A 12,574-nucleotide genomic window follows, 5' to 3' on the forward strand; every position below is an offset into this window, starting at 1 on the left:
AAAAAACAACCCCATCAAAAAGTGGGCAAAGGATATGAACAGACACTTTTCAAAAGAAGACATTCATACAACCAACAGACACATGAAAAAATGCTCATCATCACTCGCCATCAGAGAAATGCAAATCAAAACCACAATGAGATACCATTTCACACCAGTTAGAATGACAGTCATTAAAAAATCAGGAAACAACAGGTGCTGGAGGGGATGTGGAGAAATAGGAACACTTTTACACTGTTGGTGGGACTATAAACTAGTTCAACCATTGTGGAAAACAGTGTGGAGATTCCTCAAGGATCTAGAACTAGAAATACCATTTGACCCAGCCATCCCACTGCTGGGGATACACCCAAAGGTTTATAAGTCATGCTGCTATTAAGACACATGTACATGTATGCTTATTGTGGCACTATTCACAATAGCCAAGACTTGGAATCAACCCAAATGTCCATCAGTGACAGACTGGATTAAGAAAATGTGGCAGATATACACCATGGAATAATATGCAGCCATGAAAAAGGATGAGATCGTGTCCTTTGTAGGGACATTGATGCAACTGGAAACCATCATTCCCAGCAAACTATTGCAAGAACAGAAAACCAAATACTGCATGTTCTCACTCATAGGTGGGAATTGAACAATGAGATCACTTGGACATAGGAAAGGGAACATCACACACTGGGTCCTATTGTGGGGAGGGGAGGGAGAGGGATAGCATTAGGGATTACATTACCTAATGTAAATGACGAGTTAATGGGTGCAGCACACCAACATGGCACATGTGTACATATGTAACAAACCTGCACGTTGTGCACATGTACCCTAGAACTTAAAGTATATTAAAAAAAAAACCAAACAGTTCTGTGAGCTAAAACTGAATGAGTAAGCCTTAAACTAACATGGAGGCACTTACTAATTCTGAGTAAGGAAGTGCAAGCACTTTTAGAGCACTCCCAATGGGCCAGGCACTGGTCCATGAATTTTAATAACATCATTTCACTTATTACTCATAACATTCATGTGAGGAAGAACTGGGACCAATATTCATTTTATAGAAGAGGAAACTGAAGCACAGAGAAGTAACTTGTTCATGGTTACACAATAGTGTGTGGGAGAACTGGAATTAGAATCCAGACAGTGTGGCTTCAGAATCCTAGAGATTTTGGGGTTAATATCCCACAAGGGAATGGGAGATAATATGGGCTTGTACAAAACTGAAATAACCTCATTACACTAAAAGTTTTGAAGGGTCTAGACCCTTAGGGAAAAAGTAGTCTAGGAAAAAAACCATTGGCTAAAAAGAGGGAGTCTGTAATGAAACCTGTCTTCACTATGAGGGGAAAAAAAGAAATAACATTTTTCTCTTAGAATTTCTTTGACAATTACTATTCAAGGTCATCCACTAAGATTTTAGTTAAAGTGGTACTAGGTTAGTACCACTCCCCTGCTTCCTCTCACCCTGTCTTAGTCCATTTAGTGTTGCTTTAACAGAATACCTGAGTCTGTATAATTTATAAAGAAAAGAAAGTCATTTGGCTCACAGTTCTGCTGACTGGAAAGTCCAAGAATGTCACACCAGGAGCTGTTTGGCTTCTGGTGAGGGCCACATGCTGAGGCACAATATGGTAGAGAAGCAGAAAGGTATGCAGATGTGTGCAAAGAGAGACAAGACAAAGGAGGCTAATGAGTTTTAGAACAACCCACTCTTGGAAGATCTAATCTATTTCTATGACAATGAATCCAACCTCACGAACTATACCAGTCTTGTGAAAAACCCATCTTAACAGCCTAATCACCTCTTGAAAACACCACCTCCCAATGCTGCTACACTGGCAATTATATTTTAACATGTTTTGGTAGGGAGAAATTACATCCAAACCATAGTACTACTCTTGACCAGAAAAAGGAAATGTAAATCCTCCCTGAAGAAAAACATCCCAATTCTATCTCCTCAGTATTGCCACAGATTAAGCACCCCCAACAAAGTACTGTCTAACAATAAAAAAAATTCTGGCCGGGCACGGTGGCTCAAGCCTGTAATCCCAGCACTTTGGGAGGCCGAGACGGGCGGATCACGAGGTCAGGAGATCGAGACCATCCTGGCTGACACGGTGAAACCCCATCTCTACTAAAAAATACAAAAACTTAGCCGGGCGAGGTGGCGGGCGCCTGTAGTCCCAGCTACTCGGGAGGCTGAGGCAGGAGAATGGTGTGAACCCGGGAGGTGGAGCTTGCAGTGAGCTGAGATCCGGCCACTGCACTCCAGCCTGGGCGACAGAGCGAGACTCCGTCTCAAAAAAAAAAAACAAAAAACAAAAAAAAAACTTCTACACACATGAGGAAAAAAGTCACTATGAGCAAGAGTCCACAGATATAATAAATAATAGATTTAAACCTCCAAGAAGGTTTACGAAGTTTGAAAATCAGCAAAATGAAACTTTAAAAATGAAATCAAAATAATTTTAATTTTAAAAGTCAGTGGATGGGTTAAACAGCAAAATAGATGTAGCTAAAAATAGAATTAAGGAAGTGGAAGAGAGACTTTCACACAGAGATGAGAGAATTAAGCATATGTAAGGCACAAAACACAAAAGTTAGAATAAGAAAGTTTAAATACAGTCCAACTGGAGTGCTAAAATAGAGGAGACAGAAGTTGGAGAAGAGATATTCCAAGAGATAGTAGCTGAGAATTTTCTAGACCTAGTGAGCCAACAGATCCAGGAATCAAAACCTGTATGAAGAAGAACTGACAAAAATTCATTTGTAGAAATCTTGTAGTGAAAACTACAGAACAACAAAATAAAAATAAGATCCTTTGAGCTGTTAGAGAGAAAGAAAGAGAATGCCTCCAAAACTCAAGAATTAGACTGACAGCATACTTCCTAGAGCAATAATGAGATCCATAGGACAATAGGATAATATGTTCAAAAGGTTGAGAGATGTTCACTGTGAACTTAGAATTGTACACCATGTGAAGTTTTAACAATGAAGGGGGAGTAAAGACATTTTCAGATAAAAAATGATCAACAGAGCCTCACTGAAGAAATTTTTAATGACATACTCCTGAAAGAAAGAAAGAAAGAAAGTGACTCCAGAAAGATGGTCTGAAATACAAGATTGTATGGGGAACACACAAACTGGTAATCTTATAAGTAAACCTAAATATATTAAGCACTACTGCCACCACTACTACTACTACTACTACTACTACTACTACTACTACTACTACTACTACTACTGCCTGTTTTAAGGAGTTAAGACACCAGCAAAATGTTATCCAACCACATCTTTGGCATGCTGTTCCAACAGTGAATCTCCTACTCTATCATCTTTTGCAATTTGGATAAACTGAGAGTTTCTTAAATCATTAAGTCCTAGTTCCTTTTAGTTTACTATTTTATCAATCTGTCTTTTCCTTTTGCATGTACTGTAAACAAGAAGAAACCAGGACGCATCTTTAATACTTTGCTTGGAAATCTCAGCTAAACATCCAGTTTTATCACTTACAAGTTCTGATTTCCACACAACTGTAGGGAACACAATTGAGCTAAGTTTTCTACCACTATATAATAGGGATTCATTTTCCTCCAGTTTCTAACCTGTTCTCATTTCCTTCTGAGCCCTCACCACACTGCCTTTATTTATTTATTTATTCATTTATTTTGAGATGAAGTTTCACTGTTGTTGCCCAGGCTGGAGTGCAATGGCGTGATCTCAGCTCACCACAACCTCTGCCTCTGGCCTTCAAGTGATTGTCCTGCCTCAGCCTCCTGAGTAGCTGGGATTACAGGCATGTGCCACCATGCCCGGCTAATTTTTGTATTTTTAGTAGAGATGGGGTTTCTCTATGTTGGTCAGGCTGGTCTTGAACTCCTGACCTTAGGTGATCTGCCTGCCTCAGCCTCCCAAAGTGTTGGGATTACAGGCGTGAGCCACTGCACCTGGCCCACATTGCCTTTAATATCCATATTTCTACCAATGATATGTTTATGATGATTAAGGTGTTCTCCAAGACAATATAGGTTCTCTCTACCAGGCTCCTCACTCCTGCAAGCCCTCATTGTCAGGATCTATAACATCCATATTTCTACTAACAGTATCTTCAAAGCAGTCTAGGATTTTCAGTATTCTTTCACCCTCTGCCTAATGTCCAATTCCAAAGCTGCTTTCACATCTTTATGTACTTATTACAGCGGTACTCCACTTTCAGGTACCAAAGTCTGTATTAGCTTCCAATTGCTGTTGTAACAAATTACTGCAAACTTAATGACGTAAAACACAGGAATTTATTCTCTCATAGATCTAGCGGTAAGAAGTCTAACATGGGTCAGCAGGGATATTTTTCTGCTGGAGGCTCTGCAAAAGAATGTTTCCTTGCCTTTCTAGCTTCTGGAGACTATCTGCATCCCTGACTCCTGTGCCCTGAAACCCATCTTCAAAGACATTGGCATCCTCTAGTCTTGTCTGCTTCTATCATCACCTTGCCTTTTAAAAATTCTAACTCTCCTGCCTCCTCCTTATAAAGGCCCATGTAACTACATTGGACCCACCTAGATAGCCCAGGATAATCCTTACTTAATTACATTTTAAAAGCCATTTTTACCATGTAAGGTAACATATTCACAGGTTCTGGGGATTAAGATGTGGACATCTTTGAGCAGGTAGAGGGGGACATTTTCAGCCGTCCCTAATTAGGCATTGTAAAATGTCCAGAGTAACTACTGAAAGAATACAAATAGAGTATATAACTTAAAAGCCAGTGAAGTGGAAAATGGAATAAGAAAAATATTAATTCAAAAGAAGGCAATAAAAGAGAAAAAAACCAGAAATAGTAGGGCAAACAGAAGACACAAAATGAAATGGCAGAAATAAAATCCAGCTACATATTGTTTATAAGGAACACTTTTAAACTATAAGAATACACAAAGTTTGAAAGCACAAAAATTACAAGAAACTAAAGCAAATTCTAATGAAAAGATAGCTATGCTAGGTTTTGTTTTTTGTTTTTTGTTTTTGTTTGTTTGTTGTTGTTGTTGTTTATTGAGATGGAGCCTCCCTCTGTCACCCAGGCTGGAGTGCAGTGGCATGTTCTCTGCTCACTCCAACTTCCACCTCCTGGGTTCAGGCAATTCTCCTGCCTCAGCCTTCCAAGTACCTGTGATTACCGGCATGTGCCACCATGCCTGGCTAATTTTTATATATTTTTAAGTAGAGAGAGGGTTTCACCATGTTGGCCAGGCTGGTCTTAACTCCTGACCTCAAGTGATCTGTCTGCCTCAGCCTCCCAAAGTGCTGGGATTACAGGCATGAGCCACCACGCCTGGCTGCTATGATAGTTTTTTATCATAACATTTTATGGTAGCAGGAACATATGTCAGATAAACAAGACTAAAAAATGTAAAGCATTATTGGGACAAAAGAGGACCACTATCAATATAATATGTAGAGAGGACCACTATAAATAATATAGAGGACCACTATAATAAAAACTAAAATAAGTAATAATTCTAAATTTGTTACAAATTGCTTCAAAATACATAATGCATAAATACACACACACACATACAGACGTACATCACTTAACAACAGGGATATGTTCTAAGAAATGGCTCATTAAGTGATTTTGTCATTGTGCAGAAATCACAGAGTACACTTATACAACCTAGATGGAATAGCCTACTACACACCTAGGCTAGATGGCATAATGTTGCTTCTAGGCTACGAATCTGGACAGCACGTTACTGTACTGAATGCTATAGGCAATTGTAACAATGGAAAGTATTCATGTATCTAAACATAGAAAATACACCGTAAATACACAATATTATAATCTTATTGGACTTTTTTTTGGTATTTTTTTGTATTTTTTGCATTTTTTTGTATATATAGTCCATTGCTGACCAGAATGTCCTTATGTGACACATGACTGTATATATGTATATATATATTTGACAAATTTTCCAACATATGTCTTTCAGTTATTGGTAAGTCAATCAAATAAAAATTATCTACAAGGAACGGCAGCAGAGTGTCCCAATGCTGAAGAACCACCAAAGAACTTCAAAAGCATTCCACAAGAAAAGGGGAGTGCTTTTTAAACTCCAGCCTGGCCCACAGGGCTCTAAGCCATCTTACCAGAGAGTCAGTCAAGGCTACAAGTAATGTAGACCTCACATGTCCTCCCTCTCCCTGCTTTGACCCTGCTAGAGAAAGAGATCAAGCTTAGAGTGGGGAAATGTCAGTTAGGGAAGGAAAAGAAAGATTGATTCATCTGCTCATTTTTAGGGAGAGAAGCCTTCCTTCCCGTGAGGATTGAAGAGAGTCCTAATATATTGTACTGGGCATTTTTACTTTGTGAACAGAGACTTGGTGTTGGATTTAAAGCAGCCTAAAAGTGAGTAGAAATGCCTTGAATGATGGGTTGACCGGGCACAGCGAACCACCATGGCACACATTTACTTATGTAACAAATCTGCTCGTCCTGCACCTGTATCCTGGAACTTCAATTAAATTAAAAAAACTGTCTTAGAGGCTACACAGGTTTTCACATCGAAAGAGGAGAAAGACTACTTTCACTAAGCAGAGTGAAAGGGAAAGTGCGAGATGTAGAGAGTTGTGTATATGACTACCTTTAATGTATTTCAGTGTACCTGTAACAGAAGAAGAGAGGATTGCTTTTAGTTTTGCTCGTAAGGACAGACAAACCTTTGGGCTGAACAGGCAGGAGGTTAGATACAGTTGTTGTGAGCAGATAACACTGTTTCCGTTTCCACTGTAACACTAAGGAAAGTGAAAACCAAAGGGAAAATTGTATATACTCTATTTGTATTCTTTCAGTAGTTACTCTGGACATTTTACAACGCCTAATTAGGGACAGCTGAAAATGTCCCCCTCTACCCGCTCAAAGATGTCCACATCTTAATCCCTAGAACCTGTGAATATGTTACCTTACATGGTAAAAATGGCTTTTAAAATGTAATTAAGTAAGGATTATCCTGGGCTATCTAGGTGGGTCCAATGTAGTTACATGGGCCTTTATAAGAAGGAGGCAGGAGAGTTAGAATTTTTAAAAGGCGAGGTGATGATAGAAGCAGACAAGACTAGAGGATGCCAATGTCTTTGAAGATGGGTTTCAGGGGACAGGAGTCAGGGATGCAGATAGTCTCCAGAAGCTAGAAAGGCAAGGAAACATTCTTTTGCAGAGCCTCCAGCAGAAAAATACCCCTGCTGACCCATGTTAGACTCATCTCTACATTAAAAAATGGAATTATAAATCGATGAGTTTTATACTGAACATTCCTTTGTGGAAAAAGGCAAGAGATTCTTACATTATTCAGTAGTTGCACTGGATAAAAATAAAGAGGTTTAGACCATGTCTGAGTAGCTCCTTCCTCTTGGCCCTAATCTGATGACTATGAATCAGCTCAAATACCAAGGTTTGACTTTTGACTTCACTGCTTATTAGCTGGATAGCCCTGGGTAAGTTATTTAGTCTCTCCATAAAATTAAGATGATAATATAATTGATTTTATAGAGTTTTAGTAAGCATTAACTTGAGTCATATAAAGGTATCAGCTCTGGGTTAGGCCTGGCACATAACCCAATTATTATTATTATTATTATTATTATTATTGAGATGGAGTCTTGCTCTGTCACCTAGGCTGGAGTGCAGTGGCATGATCTCGGCTCACTGTAACGTCGGCCTCCTGGGTTCAGGTGATTCTTTTGCCTCAGCCTCCTGAGTAGCTGGGATTATAGGTGTGCACCACCATGCCAGGCTAATTTTTGTGTTTTTAGTAGTGATGGAGTTTCACCACATTGGTCAGGCTGGTCTCAAACTCCTGACCTCAGGTGATCTGCCTGCCTCTGCCTCCCAAAGTGCTGGAATTACAGGCATGAGCCACCGCGCCTGGCCAATCCAATTATTTTTTAGTGTGCGGTATACAAAGACTGGCTTGAAGTCTGCTATCAGTTTAAGAGAACTTCCTCCCCTTTCTTGGATTATATTATATAAGAATCCTGGGTGATCCAGGAATATGGGGTTGGGGAATGCCCTCTGTGGTGGTCACCACGATTGTGTTTTCGCTTGACCAGGTCTGTGTGATCCACTTGAATGTGGGAGCTCCACTGGTTGAATGGAACACTTCTGGAAGCTCCCATTCCAAAATGGGACTCCTTACCCCGACATCTGCTCCTCTTCTTGTGTTCTCTCTCTCAGTGGATGACACACTCTCCAAGCCAAACTCCCCCATTTCTGCCCCTCTGTCTCTCTCCACAATCAATAAATCACCAAGTCTTTTTATTCTAACCCCACTGCATTATCATAACCCCTTGTTATAGCAACCCTGTTTTCTTGCCTCTAGTCTCACTTTCAGACCTTCATCATCTCACTCCAGGATTTTTAAATAATCTACTAATGGTCTCTGACTCTAGTCTTGGTCCCCAGTGATTCATCCGGAAGACTCTCTTGGCCAGCATGTGATCTCTCTCAAAACAGAATGATCACATCTCCTTCTAGTGTAACACTTTTCATGGGTTCTCACTGCTAAGTCCAAGCATTTGTGGGAAATAAGGCCTCCAATGTACTTCTCCACCTCTATTGTCTCTGTGCTTTGCCATTGTGCCCTATCCCCCAGTCACAGGAAGCACTTTGTGCCTAGCAAATGCAGTACATTCCCCCTTCTGTCTTTATTTATGGCTTCCTTGGCCTCCAATGTCTGGAATGACCTTTGCCTGCCCTTCTTTCTGCCAAAGGTACTCCTATCCATTACTCAACATTTAGTTTAAACATCACCTCCTCTGTGAAGCCGCTCCTGACTACTACCATCCCCAAATGGTAAAAGGGACCATATCCTCCTGGAAGAGTCAGTTGGAGGAGTGGGAGTATCAATGACCTTGACAAAGCAGTGAATGATTTCAGTTTCATCTTAGAAGATACCAGAGTCCCTTTCTGCTGCCTTTTCCCAGTCCCTAGCTTTTGATACCCAGAGGCCTCTTAGTCTCTTTTTCCTCCTTTTCAATACTTGCTATGGGAAAGGAGCTGGTTTCAGTCTTTGTACTTTAGTTTGAATTTGTCTATATCTGGGCATTGTTGAATTAAGTTTTTGAGTAAACACCATGGGGACAGGGGCCATGTTTATCTTGGATTACATTCTCAGTGAAAAGCAATTGAGTAGGTGCTTGCGATGGTTCATTTTGTGTCAACTTGGCCAGGTCACAGCACCTAGATATTTTGTCAAACATTATTCGAGATGTTTCTCTGGAGGGTTTTTAAGGTGGGATTAGCATTTCAATCAATAGACTTTAAGTAAAAGTGTTTACCCTCCATAAGGTGGATGAGCCTCACCCAGTCAGTTGAAGGCCTTTAACAATCATTTGAGCCAATTCCTTAAAATAAATCAATCTTTCTCTCTCCTTATATTTATAAGTACACACACACACACACACACACACACACCCCTATTGGTTATGTGTCTCTAGGAAACCCTAATACAGTGCTTTACAAATGTTTGATAAATTTTTGATGAACGAATTGATCATTAAGTAAATCGACATGAATATGTGGGTAAAATGTCCTTTCAGGAACATTTCTTTCTAAGACTCATGTGGAACTGCTATGTAAGAGATTTCAGCTCTTATTCAATATCATGGAGCAACAGGTGCAATTCTCCACGTTTCCTCGAACCCTCGACCCTTTCTATATTTAGTCAATTAAGTGATAAAGGGTAAAAACAGAAGCTAGCTCTTGGGTTTTGAGTTTTAAAAGCCTCACTTTCAGATGGGCACGGTGTCTCAAGCCTGTAATCCCAGCACTTTGGGAGGCCAAGGCAGGCAGATCTCTTGAGGCCAGGAGTTTGAGACCAGCCTGGCCAGTATGGTGAAACCCCATCTCTATGGAAAGTACAAAAATTAGCCAGACATGGTGGTGCATGCCTGCAATCCCAGTTACTCAGGTGGCTGAGGCAGGAGAATTGCTTGAACCTGGGAGGCTGAGGTTGCAGTGAGCTGAGATCACGCCACCACACTCCAGCCTGGGTGACAAAGCGAGACTGTCTCAAAAAAAGCACCTCACTTACAGTGATCCATGGGAAGACTTTGAGCCTTAGACTTGGGAGGAACCAGGGTTGAGACTAAATTTTCACTTAAATAAAACCTTGCAGACCAGGGAGATGGGAGTCAAAGAACAGAAGGGAACATATGGATGCTATGAGTCCCTGAGGAGGGCCTCCCTGAACCCTGCCTTCCAGGGCCAAGCCTCAGGATGGGGTGGGGAAAGAAACCCCAGGTGAGCCGGGGGATTTTGATGTCGTAGTAGAGGGAACCTGGGTCAGCAAGGAAAAGTGTTGAATGTTATATGTGGACCAAGAAGGCTTTAGGTAAGTGAGCAGAGTGAGGCCCAGCAAGGCAAGACAGATGTAGAGTGGTCCTAAAAGAAGGGTGACAGTAGCAGAAAGTTAGCCAGCCATGAAAGGGATTTGGGGTGAGGAGTGAGGGATGACCCAGCAGGCACCTGTGTGTGTTGATGATGGGAGGAAAATGTTTTAGCTGATCTAACCCAGACAGTGACTCAAACCAGATACCACCTCTGACTGCTAATGCCGTGGGCTACAAAAGAGAGAGTAAGAGAGAGTCTAAGATAATGTCTAAGATAATGAACTCTGACGTAAACTTACAAATCTGTTTCTTTGGGCAAATTACTTAATTATGTATCAGTTTCTCCATATGTAAAACAGGACAAAAATAGTAGAACCTATCTTGGGCTGTTGTAAGGATTAAAGGAGTTAAGTCAGGGAAGGCATATGAAACAGTGGTTAGTTAGTGGCATTTAAGGGTTAGTCATTGTTTTTCATATTATTACTGTCACATAAGCCTGCCACAATTTAAACTAAACCTCAAGGAAAATGTGTGGGTAAAAGAAACCCTGAAATAACTGAGATTATGTTTCTACCATCTGATGACATATGGATTTGTATTAACAAATGAGGGTTATTACAGAAAAGTAGAAAAAAATTACATTTTGCACATATTTGTACAATGACACACCTGAAGTTTTTGCAAGTGAATTAGGAATTCCAGATCTCATTATACGGACAGGGAGTTTTTCTTTGGAAGGCTGGGATTGATAGTCCCACGGGTATATAGGCCATATTATCAAGGGAGGTGAGCTTCCCAAGGAGCCGTGGAGTGATGGGGACCAGGGGACAGGTGAGGGTTAGCTCAGGGGGACAGGGAGTGATGGAGATCAGAGGACAGGTGAAGGTTAGCTCAGGGGGACAGGAAGTGATGGAGATCAGGGGACAGGTGAGGGTTAGCTCAGGGGGACAGGGAGTGATGGAGATCAGAGGACAGGTGAAGGGTTAGCTTTGGAGAGGAGGGATCGTCTCTCCTTTTGAGGGTAAAGGAAAAGATGGAACTATATAAGGCGGCCATGATGTGTTGAACTGAAAGCAATCACCAATCAAGAGCTGTCAGTACCTATGATCTTTCCAAGGTAGCAAGTGAAGTCATCCACTGAGGCAGAGTTGGAGATTTACAAAGCAAGGAATAGCTTTAAAATGGCATTCGAGTTGCTTGCTGGGTGATGAACAGCATTAGGGCACCAGTGTAGCTGGACTTTAAGAATGTTTAACGGACAACCACTTGGAAACACACAAAGAAATATTTTTCTTAAATCTAGAAGAAAATGCAGCCAAATGTATACTGTGGTTCTATTAGAGTGGTAAAATTATGAATGAGTTTTTGTCTCCGTGTTTTGCAAATACTTTATAATAAAGTTACTACACTCTGATCATTTGAAAGGTTTATGAAAGTATTTTTAAAAAGAATTTGTGATGTTTCACATTGTTGCTGTTCTCCAAAGTCATCATCACTAATGCCATCCTTGACCATGAAACACAATGGTTTATCTTCTCTGAGCTGTTTTAATCATAATCCAGTGTTCTCATCCCATTCTGATAACCTAGACATACCTGTTTGCTCGAATAATTGAGTCAGTAATCTGACAGCCTTGCACATTCTGCTCTAGTTGCCTCCTGAACTCTTTTAAATCAATTGCAGGAACCAAAAATCGAGATTCAATCCAGGATCCCCTTGACTGTGTCAGCTTTGCCAGATCAGAGTAACCTAATAAGGCTCTGCAATTGTGGAAAGAGCTAGCTATGCCTACTGGCATCCAGGAAAAATGATTGGCTCACTTTATTTAATTTACTTAATTTTTTAATTATACTTTAAGTTTTAGGGAACTTGTGCACAACGTGCAGGTTTGTTACATATGTATACATGGGCCATGTTGGTGTGCTGCACCCATTAACTCGTCATTTACATTAGGCATATCTCCTAATGCTATCCCTCCCTCCTCCCCACACCACATGACAGGCCCCGGTGTGTGATGTTGCCCATCCTGTGTCCAAGTGTTCTCATTGTTCAGTTTCCACCTGTGAGTGAGAACATGTGGTGTTTGGTTTTCTGTCCTTGTGATAATTTGCTGAGAATGATGGTTTCCAGCTTCATCCATGTCCCTACAAAGGACATGAACTCATCCTTTTTTATGGCTGCATAGTATTCCATGGTGTAT

This window comes from Mandrillus leucophaeus, unplaced genomic scaffold, assembly GCF_000951045.1.
Source record: "Mandrillus leucophaeus isolate KB7577 unplaced genomic scaffold, Mleu.le_1.0 Scaffold94, whole genome shotgun sequence".
In the NCBI taxonomy this organism is placed as follows: domain Eukaryota; kingdom Metazoa; phylum Chordata; class Mammalia; order Primates; family Cercopithecidae; genus Mandrillus; species Mandrillus leucophaeus.